We start from the raw sequence: 10,905 nt of genomic DNA, 5'->3' as shown, positions 1-10,905 counted from the left end.
AACTTACAAATTAATGTCCCCATCTCGCCAGTCTTTTTTTTTTTTTTTTATTTGATGGAAATTATTGAGACTCACGTTCGCATATACGAATTTATATGTATTTAACGCCCGTACCATTTCATTTCCCTCCCGCAATGTGAATTTAGCGAACTGACGTAAAACTTCTTATATTGCAGCGCGCGAACTTTTCAGTCTCGTGGGATTTTTTTTTTATGGCACGCGAGAGGAATTACTGGTGGCGGTCGTATATATTCGCGGCCTCGCATTATTGTCATTCGAATACAGATTGCCGTGAATTCCGCCGATTCGCTCGTATATTGCCACTCGCGGCGGTTGCGCGAAATCGGAAAAACATTTTCTCGCGGGCACGCGCGATACAGGAGCGATTAATTAGTAACGCCGTCGATTTCGATGCGCGCATCTGTTTATTCTGGCTGTATATTTCGGTTGCCGCGCGTAATTAGGCCAGTTGAAAACAAATTCTCGCTCGATTAAGCGCGGTCGTTAATGATGTACTTATAGCCATTAGGGAAACAAATGGGTTATTTGTTGCATCGCAGCGCCGAAAACAATCATTTTTCGCTCAAATTTGATTTATATATAATTTTTTTTTTTTTCGTAAATTTCGAGAAAGTTTTTAAAACGTCTTTGTTTAATTGTGAAATAAAATCTAATAGAGTGTGATAATACACAAAATATTTAAATATTTCTTGACACGAGTCTTGATCGCCTATTATTAATATTTTTTATTAAGATTGGGATAATCGCGATTTTTCTGATCTCGAAAGAATAGATGCTGAAATCGAGAAAGAGAAATTGAGAGGCTTTATAAACTGTGTTCAGTTCACTTAATCTCCCTTAGTCACCGATCGATAGCTTCATAATCTCTCTTCTTAACGCGGAGTTTTTTTAGGGGGATTTAGTATGTCAAGGAGATGACTAGACGATTTATTGCGCAGACGTAATAGAAAGCTGATCGAGATCGAAAGGAAGAATAGACGGACTCGTTGATCAGCGGATTTTATTTTAAAAAATGAAAGAGGCTCTCGTAGCGAGAAGGGCAGAGAATTCTTCTGAAATAACGATGATAAAAAGAGACGATACCCCTTGCGATATTAAAAACGGCAGCTCCATGGTCGTTTTTCGTTACAGATTTATCGAATCTCCTTTATGGACCAAAATGTTTGAAGAGAAAAGATGTTCTCCGCGTGCGATCGAGCACTCTACCAAGGACCCGTGATTAATAACTTGAACAAACCGCAGTGAAATTCTGTTATATCGAATACACACAAAGCGAAATTTTTACTATAATGAAATTTAAATCCTCGTTTAATGTTTACACAATATATAGGCAATTTTATTTAACGAGTATCTTTAATATAACATAACCGATTTAAAGATCTTGCAATCAATTTTTATCATAATTTACAAGAAACTTGTCATTTGTCAAATAAGAAATATTTCCAGCAATATTAGATTATTTTTATATAACACGATGTATAAAATAAAATTAGACGAAATAATAATACATGTCAATAAACAACTAAGATGTGATATACCAGTTTTTGCGAATATTTATTATCAATAAAATTTTCAATATTTTTCTTTTTACGAAAATATCATATACAATAAATTAAATAAATATTATTTGAAACACGTGTATATATACTTTGATCGTGTATAAACATCGATTTTATTTCGCGGAAAATGATTTATATGAGAATAATCCGTGCAATAACTCAACTGTCGCGTATTGTTTGTGCACAGGCCATTCCTCAATCATGAGATTGAGATGGCCTCGCAAACTTTTATCATTTTCATCGAACGTCTACATTAGTTTCCTGCACAAGTTAGTTTGACATCTACGTCAATAATGATCTTTTCTCGGTACCATATGGTCGCAATACGCTGCATTCCGAGGGATAACGTGGATAACCATCTCGTAAAATTTCAATATAACGTTGATGGACCCATCATTTATCACGAATGTCGTTCAGTCGATCCTTCTTCTCGTATGTGATCTGTGATTTCTCGTAAGCGTTCTTTGTATTCGTATAACGTTTACGAAATTTCTGATATCAAGACTCTACACTGTTCAATTTTTTAAATGCATTTTTTCTTTGCTTGTCGCCGCAATGTTGCTACCAATATCCCGAGTCAATCTCGAGATTTCGTCACGAAGTATTCGGAGGTAATTCTACCATCTTGACTTCTTCCTCGTCTTACCTCTTAGAACTATCAAAAGTTACTCGATGTCAAGTGGAAGCTTTAAGGGAGCTTTCTTCCCTATCTCTTCACTTCCGAGTTTCGTAAGGGCGATATCGCGTCGCCAGATAAGGAAGGCAAAAAGACGTGAAAGCGGAAGAACGAAAAGTAGTGGAACAAGAAAGTAAAACGGAGAAGAATGGTACGTAGAATTTCAGATGAAGTTGGAGAAGCCGGGAGCTCGCGCGCGGCTACGATCGTGAATTATTACCGAATAGTATATGAATTATGACCGGGCAGTAACAACCGTAGACACACGTGATTTGAAATTTTACGATGATAAAATATGTGTGATATATTGATAAGAAAATCTTACGTGAAAAACGCAAATTACATTGATATAGTTTTACGAGGGGACACGCGTATCTCGTGGTGATGCTTGCAAGCACAAACGTTATTTGACATTTTATAAAGTTTTTCACAGTTGTGTGTTCCATGAAAATCCTTGACGCAGTCGTATATTTGCCGTTTGGACACTTTCATGAATGAATAAGCGCGACGAAAGAGTGGAATTGCACTGTTGACCCAGATATTTTTTTGCATTATGAAGGGAAATATCAGGATCTGCTTTAAAGTCGTCAAGGATTCTAATTAACTCGGATAAAACTCGTAAAAAGAGTGAAATAAGGCTCCTTTGTTCTACAGATACCACGTGGATTTCTAATTTTTATTGCGCATCATTATGAACATAATTAGCCCTCCGTAGGCGCACTTGTTTTTCTGACCTTCCATAGGTATACTGGGGATTTGAGGACCAAATCAGATTTTTTTACTGTTCTAGGCTTTCAAAAAATCTGGTAAAAATCAGGATTACTTTTTTAAAATGTCTATTACATTATCCAATAGTTTTTTAAATCAAATGTTCAAAACTTTGTTCAATAAAAATTAAAATTTGGGCAAAAATGAGGAAAAATGGAAATTTTTTAAAAATGCACCTTCAAATCCCCAGTGTGCCTACGGAGGGTTAGTGTGTGCAAAAAACTGTCGTATTATATTTCGCGTAGAAACATAAATTATTAAGGTTTCTTAGCTTTATATCCAATACTTTGGTAGCTTTTAATAATTTAAACCTCGTTCGAAAAATGAGATATAATTTAGAGATTTCAAATCTCACGGTTGAAATTGTCTCAAACACATTTTGTTATGTTTGTTCGAAATGAGAAAAAGAATTATGGAATAGAGTATATGTGAGTGAACTCATATACACAAAACAAACACACATACATATACACAACAAAACAAACACACACATACACCAATTCACGCAGTTGCTATTCCATCGAAGCCACGATGTGCGATTTAATATTACACCTCACGTATTCACTTTCGACGCGGCAAGAACGCAAAATATGCCAATGATTCCGTGGATCGTCGCGAAAAAATGTTGCCGTCAGTAATTCTTCACTTTTGATATGTTTAATATTCGCGATGCGATTATTATGCTTCATCGATCGATGAGTATTTACTAATCGCTATTATATTAACGGGAGAGAAACGTTACGCGAACACCCGGCATTTCATTCAACACCATGCCCTCTCGCTTTCGAATGATTGTTGAAATTAAGTTTCTCGCGAATGATAGCGATTGCGATATTTAATCGGTACGTGAATCGCGGTTAACAGTTATCTCGAGTTTCCTTCTTCATTGAATGTTTTGACGAGTGGCATGTATAAATATCTTTAATATCTTTAGATATCTTTAAATGCCGCGAGAGTAATAGTGAATAATGTGATGTGCAACATGCTGAATAGATCGCTGTACATAAATGTCATCGGAAGCGTTGAATAAATAAAGATATCAGGCAATTATTATTATTACGCAGTGGTTACGCAGTACGCAAGCATTGCACAATATATCGATATTACCAACATTACCTATATTACCAATAAAAAATCATAAGTATATTGCCGTACTAAAAGTAAATATCGGGAGAAAATATAAATGTGTCATATCTTTTTTATAGTACTTACTTGAATAAATAAATGTGCATCGGAAGTGTCGAAAAAAGTATCGCGCGATCATTGAATTTTGAATATTGCAATTATCGTGAGTGATATATAATAACTATTAACAGTTTATATTTAATGATTGAATGGATCATTGAACAACAATCGTATCAAAGTATCGGACAAAGAGATGGGTGAATTAGATGACTCGACGGAAAAAACAACTGGTCAGTTTGTAATTATGATCATAATTAATTGAATCATTTAGTGCCATATTTAGTGTATATGTTGAGTGGATACAATTGTGAATAAAATCTTTTATGAGTATATATATTACTGAAAAATATTTATTAGTATAAATAATGACTATTTAAACAAATATTTTAAAAATATATATCCATCTCAAAAGCGAGATGTGTTTTTCATACGTATTTTTCTACAATTTTTACATCATGTCATTTACACGATAATGATTAACATACACAAAGGAATAACTATATATTAATGTATTAAATTTTATATTTTAAAAGAAAACAAAGTTTATTTTCACGCTTTATAAAATGTAAATTAAAAAGATAGAATTATTATTATACACGTACATATATCAAATGCTAACATAAACTCGACGTGTGATCGATAAGTTCAAACAGTATCCCACATTTTGTCCCACAAGATTTTTCATCTTTTTTATTACATTTTAAGCATTTGCGAAATGGAGCATCTATTTTGTTTTTTTAATTTCTATTTTACGCGCAAATTTTGCTATTCTATGATACCCACAAATATATACATATATTTCAAGCAAAAACGAATTGATTTAAAACGCCCTATAAATAATAACAAAATATTTCGAAAAAAATGGACATGAGATTACGAGTGTTAATGCACTCGTTTGATATAGAAAAATAGGTGACCAGTTTTTATCTATCAATGAAAATTCTTATCATTTCCGTCGGGTTAATTGTCTCAAACGTGAAAAAAACGCAGAAAAGTAGATATTGGCGGTATTATGCGGTATCAAGGAAAGGTATCATCGAGAAAGATGAGAGAAGGGAAGCAAAAAAGAGATAGAAGAAGAGAATGAGAGAGGAAAGCCCGGCTATTAGATACTAGCTGCCGCAAAACTTAGGGGAAGTTATGAAAGTGGGATCGGGTTCGGAGAGTGCTACGCCGAGACATGCCGGCGCAGCATCTCGAACTCCTTTCCCCTCTTGCCGTTCTACCTCTTCTTCCTCCTCCTTCTCCTTTCCCTCCACCACGTCTCCCATGTCTCTTCATCTCTTGTTCCTTTTTCGCGGCGCGAGTAAAAGACGAGAAATGGCCAAGTGGGATATACGAAACATATTAGACTCTACGGCACGTCCGCGAATTGGCCGGTAAGTTTTTTACTTGTTTTTTTTTTTTCTTTTTTATCGCACTCTTTCTTCGGAGTTCGGACGACATTAACCCGTATCTTTTGTTCTTCTCTCGGTTCCGAGACGAGGAAGGGTGAATTTTGTCGCGAGGCGGGCGTGGCCGGGACGCGTCGAGTCTCCTCGCGAAATTGAGCCATCAAAAAAGTTTAGAAATCGTGCTTTGAATTCCGGATTCCTCTGCCCTTTCGAGTCCGGCCGGCCCCACACGGTATTAATTTACGGTACGACGAAGGGAGAATAATTCCTGCGATCGTTAGCGTGTTTGGATTGTTCTTTCCAGATCGTCTCGTTTTTCCTCGGGACCATTTTCCCTTTTCCCTGCATGCGGGGACGCACCCGGGGAACGAAGCAAATAACGAGACATGAACTTGGCGGGCGATCCGGAATATCTTGAGACGACGATACCGGGAATTAGAACTATTCGTTCTCGGAGCTCGGCAAAAGGCACGCGAGTGACAATCCTATTAGCAAGTAGGCAGCCTCTACGGGAAATGGCTTCCGAGATAATAGTGTTGTTGGCGGAAACGGGGCTTCCGGGAACGACACTACTTAAATATAGCCGCCGCTGGCGTCGCCCGGAAAAAGGGAGAAAGAGAGAGAGAATTGGAAATGAATTTATTTAATTGCCCTATTATATATGTACCACTAGAAATAACATGTTAACATGTCTCTGCTGAGTAAACTATACTCTATAAATGTGCACATATCGATTTACACGATTCTGCTTAAATTGCACAAAGCGATTTAAGGCGATTAAATCTAAAAGTCGATTCTGAAAAACATATCTAGAAAATCGTAGTTTTATATAAAAATAATATTGCATTTAAAGCATACATATATAACAATGGCTTGGAGCTTGCGATTATTTTTAATACAATAATATTTATATTTGTATTCATACTTACAATTTTGATGTAATATGATTTGATAGAAAATACGATTCGTATTTTTTAAAATCCAATTAAGTACATTAACTCGCGAAAATTGGGAATGCACAAGATTGGTTCAATTATATTTTACCGGTAAATATTCATAACAGTCGGAATGTCAATTATTACGATATAACTGCATGAATTTTCGTGTCTCTGCAGGAATGTGATAAAATATGTGTGATATATTGATAAGAAAATCTTACGTGAAAAACGCAAATTACATTGATATAGTTTTACGAGGGGACACGCGTATCTCGTGGTGATGCTTGCAAGCACAAACGTTATTTGACATTTTATAAAGTTTTTCACAGTTGTGTGTTCCATGAAAATCCTTGACGCAGTCGTATATTTGCCGTTTGGACACTTTCATGAATGAATAAGCGCGACGAAAGAGTGGAATTGCACTGTTGACCCAGATATTTTTTTGCATTATGAAGGGAAATATCAGGATCTGCTTTAAAGTCGTCAAGGATTCTAATTAACTCGGATAAAACTCGTAAAAAGAGTGAAATAAGGCTCCTTTGTTCTACAGATACCACGTGGATTTCTAATTTTTATTGCGCATCATTATGAACATAATTAGCCCTCCGTAGGCACACTTGTTTTTCTGACCTTCCATAGGCATACTGGGGATTTGAGGGCCAGATCAAATTTTCTTACTGTTCTAGGCTTTCAAAAAAACTGGTAAAAATCAGGGTTACTTTTTAAAATGTCTACTACATTATCCAATAGTTTTTTAAATCAAATGTTCAAAACTTTGTTCAATAAAAATTAAAATTTGGGCAAAAATGAGGAAAAATGGAAATTTTTTAAAAATGCACCTTCAAATCCCCAGTGTGCCTACGGAGGGTTAGTGTGTGCAAAAAACTGTCGTATTATATTTCGCGTAGAAACATAAATTATTAAGGTTTCTTAGCTTTATATCCAATACTTTGGTAGCTTTTAATAATTTAAACCTCGTTCGAAAAATGAGATATAATTTAGAGATTTCAAATCTCACGGTTGAAATTGTCTCAAACACATTTTGTTATGTTTGTTCGAAATGAGAAAAAGAATTATGGAATAGAGTATATGTGAGTGAACTCATATACACAAAACAAACACACATACATATACACAACAAAACAAACACACACATACACCAATTCACGCAGTTGCTATTCCATCGAAGCCACGATGTGCGATTTAATATTACACCTCACGTATTCACTTTCGACGCGGCAAGAACGCAAAATATGCCAATGATTCCGTGGATCGTCGCGAAAAAATGTTGCCGTCAGTAATTCTTCACTTTTGATATGTTTAATATTCGCGATGCGATTATTATGCTTCATCGATCGATGAGTATTTACTAATCGCTATTATATTAACGGGAGAGAAACGTTACGCGAACACCCGGCATTTCATTCAACACCATGCCCTCTCGCTTTCGAATGATTGTTGAAATTAAGTTTCTCGCGAATGATAGCGATTGCGATATTTAATCGGTACGTGAATCGCGGTTAACAGTTATCTCGAGTTTCCTTCTTCATTGAATGTTTTGACGAGTGGCATGTATAAATATCTTTAATATCTTTAGATATCTTTAAATGCCGCGAGAGTAATAGTGAATAATGTGATGTGCAACATGCTGAATAGATCGCTGTACATAAATGTCATCGGAAGCGTTGAATAAATAAAGATATCAGGCAATTATTATTATTACGCAGTGGTTACGCAGTACGCAAGCATTGCACAATATATCGATATTACCAACATTACCTATATTACCAATAAAAAATCATAAGTATATTGCCGTACTAAAAGTAAATATCGGGAGAAAATATAAATGTGTCATATCTTTTTTATAGTACTTACTTGAATAAATAAATGTGCATCGGAAGTGTCGAAAAAAGTATCGCGCGATCATTGAATTTTGAATATTGCAATTATCGTGAGTGATATATAATAACTATTAACAGTTTATATTTAATGATTGAATGGATCATTGAACAACAATCGTATCAAAGTATCGGACAAAGAGATGGGTGAATTAGATGACTCGACGGAAAAAACAACTGGTCAGTTTGTAATTATGATCATAATTAATTGAATCATTTAGTGCCATATTTAGTGTATATGTTGAGTGGATACAATTGTGAATAAAATCTTTTATGAGTATATATATTACTGAAAAATATTTATTAGTATAAATAATGACTATTTAAACAAATATTTTAAAAATATATATCCATCTCAAAAGCGAGATGTGTTTTTCATACGTATTTTTCTACAATTTTTACATCATGTCATTTACACGATAATGATTAACATACACAAAGGAATAACTATATATTAATGTATTAAATTTTATATTTTAAAAGAAAACAAAGTTTATTTTCACGCTTTATAAAATGTAAATTAAAAAGATAGAATTATTATTATACACGTACATATATCAAATGCTAACATAAACTCGACGTGTGATCGATAAGTTCAAACAGTATCCCACATTTTGTCCCACAAGATTTTTCATCTTTTTTATTACATTTTAAGCATTTGCGAAATGGAGCATCTATTTTGTTTTTTTAATTTCTATTTTACGCGCAAATTTTGCTATTCTATGATACCCACAAATATATACATATATTTCAAGCAAAAACGAATTGATTTAAAACGCCCTATAAATAATAACAAAATATTTCGAAAAAAATGGACATGAGATTACGAGTGTTAATGCACTCGTTTGATATAGAAAAATAGGTGACCAGTTTTTATCTATCAATGAAAATTCTTATCATTTCCGTCGGGTTAATTGTCTCAAACGTGAAAAAAACGCAGAAAAGTAGATATTGGCGGTATTATGCGGTATCAAGGAAAGGTATCATCGAGAAAGATGAGAGAAGGGAAGCAAAAAAGAGATAGAAGAAGAGAATGAGAGAGGAAAGCCCGGCTATTAGATACTAGCTGCCGCAAAACTTAGGGGAAGTTATGAAAGTGGGATCGGGTTCGGAGAGTGCTACGCCGAGACATGCCGGCGCAGCATCTCGAACTCCTTTCCCCTCTTGCCGTTCTACCTCTTCTTCCTCCTCCTTCTCCTTTCCCTCCACCACGTCTCCCATGTCTCTTCATCTCTTGTTCCTTTTTCGCGGCGCGAGTAAAAGACGAGAAATGGCCAAGTGGGATATACGAAACATATTAGACTCTACGGCACGTCCGCGAATTGGCCGGTAAGTTTTTTACTTGTTTTTTTTTTTTCTTTTTTATCGCACTCTTTCTTCGGAGTTCGGACGACATTAACCCGTATCTTTTGTTCTTCTCTCGGTTCCGAGACGAGGAAGGGTGAATTTTGTCGCGAGGCGGGCGTGGCCGGGACGCGTCGAGAGTCTCCTCGCGAAATTGAGCCATCAAAAAAGTTTAGAAATCGTGCTTTGAATTCCGGATTCCTCTGCCCTTTCGAGTCCGGCCGGCCCCACACGGTATTAATTTACGGTACGACGAAGGGAGAATAATTCCTGCGATCGTTAGCGTGTTTGGATTGTTCTTTCCAGATCGTCTCGTTTTTCCTCGGGACCATTTTCCCTTTTCCCTGCATGCGGGGACGCACCCGGGGAACGAAGCAAATAACGAGACATGAACTTGGCGGGCGATCCGGAATATCTTGAGACGACGATACCGGGAATTAGAACTATTCGTTCTCGGAGCTCGGCAAAAGGCACGCGAGTGACAATCCTATTAGCAAGTAGGCAGCCTCTACGGGAAATGGCTTCCGAGATAATAGTGTTGTTGGCGGAAACGGGGCTTCCGGGAACGACACTACTTAAATATAGCCGCCGCTGGCGTCGCCCGGAAAAAGGGAGAAAGAGAGAGAGAATTGGAAATGAATTTATTTAATTGCCCTATTATATATGTACCACTAGAAATAACATGTTAACATGTCTCTGCTGAGTAAACTATACTCTATAAATGTGCACATATCGGTTTACACGATTCTGCTTAAATTGCACAAAGCGATTTAAGGCGATTAAATCTAAAAGTCGATTCTGAAAAACATATCTAGAAAATCGTAGTTTTATATAAAAATAATATTGCATTTAAAGCATACATATATAACAATGGCTTGGAGCTTGCGATTATTTTTAATACAATAATATTTATATTTGTATTCATACTTACAATTTTGATGTAATATGATTTGATAGAAAATACGATTCGTATTTTTTAAAATCCAATTAAGTACATTAACTCGCGAAAATTGGGAATGCACAAGATTGGTTCAATTATATTTTACCGGTAAATATTCATAACAGTCGGAATGTCAATTATTACGATATAACTGCATGAATTTTCGTGTCTCTGCAGGAATG

General features: G+C 35.6%; 1 protein-coding gene across 9 annotated transcripts in view; it reads left to right on the top strand.

Moving 5' to 3' along the window:
- The window catches only part of LOC115238178 (histone acetyltransferase p300), a 410,773-nt gene that overhangs the window by 264,735 nt on the left and 135,133 nt on the right, over window positions 1-10,905 (top strand). The window lies entirely within an intron of this gene.

This window comes from Formica exsecta, unplaced genomic scaffold (assembly GCF_003651465.1).
Source record: "Formica exsecta isolate Colony F162 unplaced genomic scaffold, ASM365146v1 scaffold115, whole genome shotgun sequence".
In the NCBI taxonomy this organism is placed as follows: domain Eukaryota; kingdom Metazoa; phylum Arthropoda; class Insecta; order Hymenoptera; family Formicidae; genus Formica; species Formica exsecta.
The sequence above is the reverse complement of the archived record's forward strand: the minus strand, read 5'-3'. Positions and strand labels throughout refer to the sequence as shown.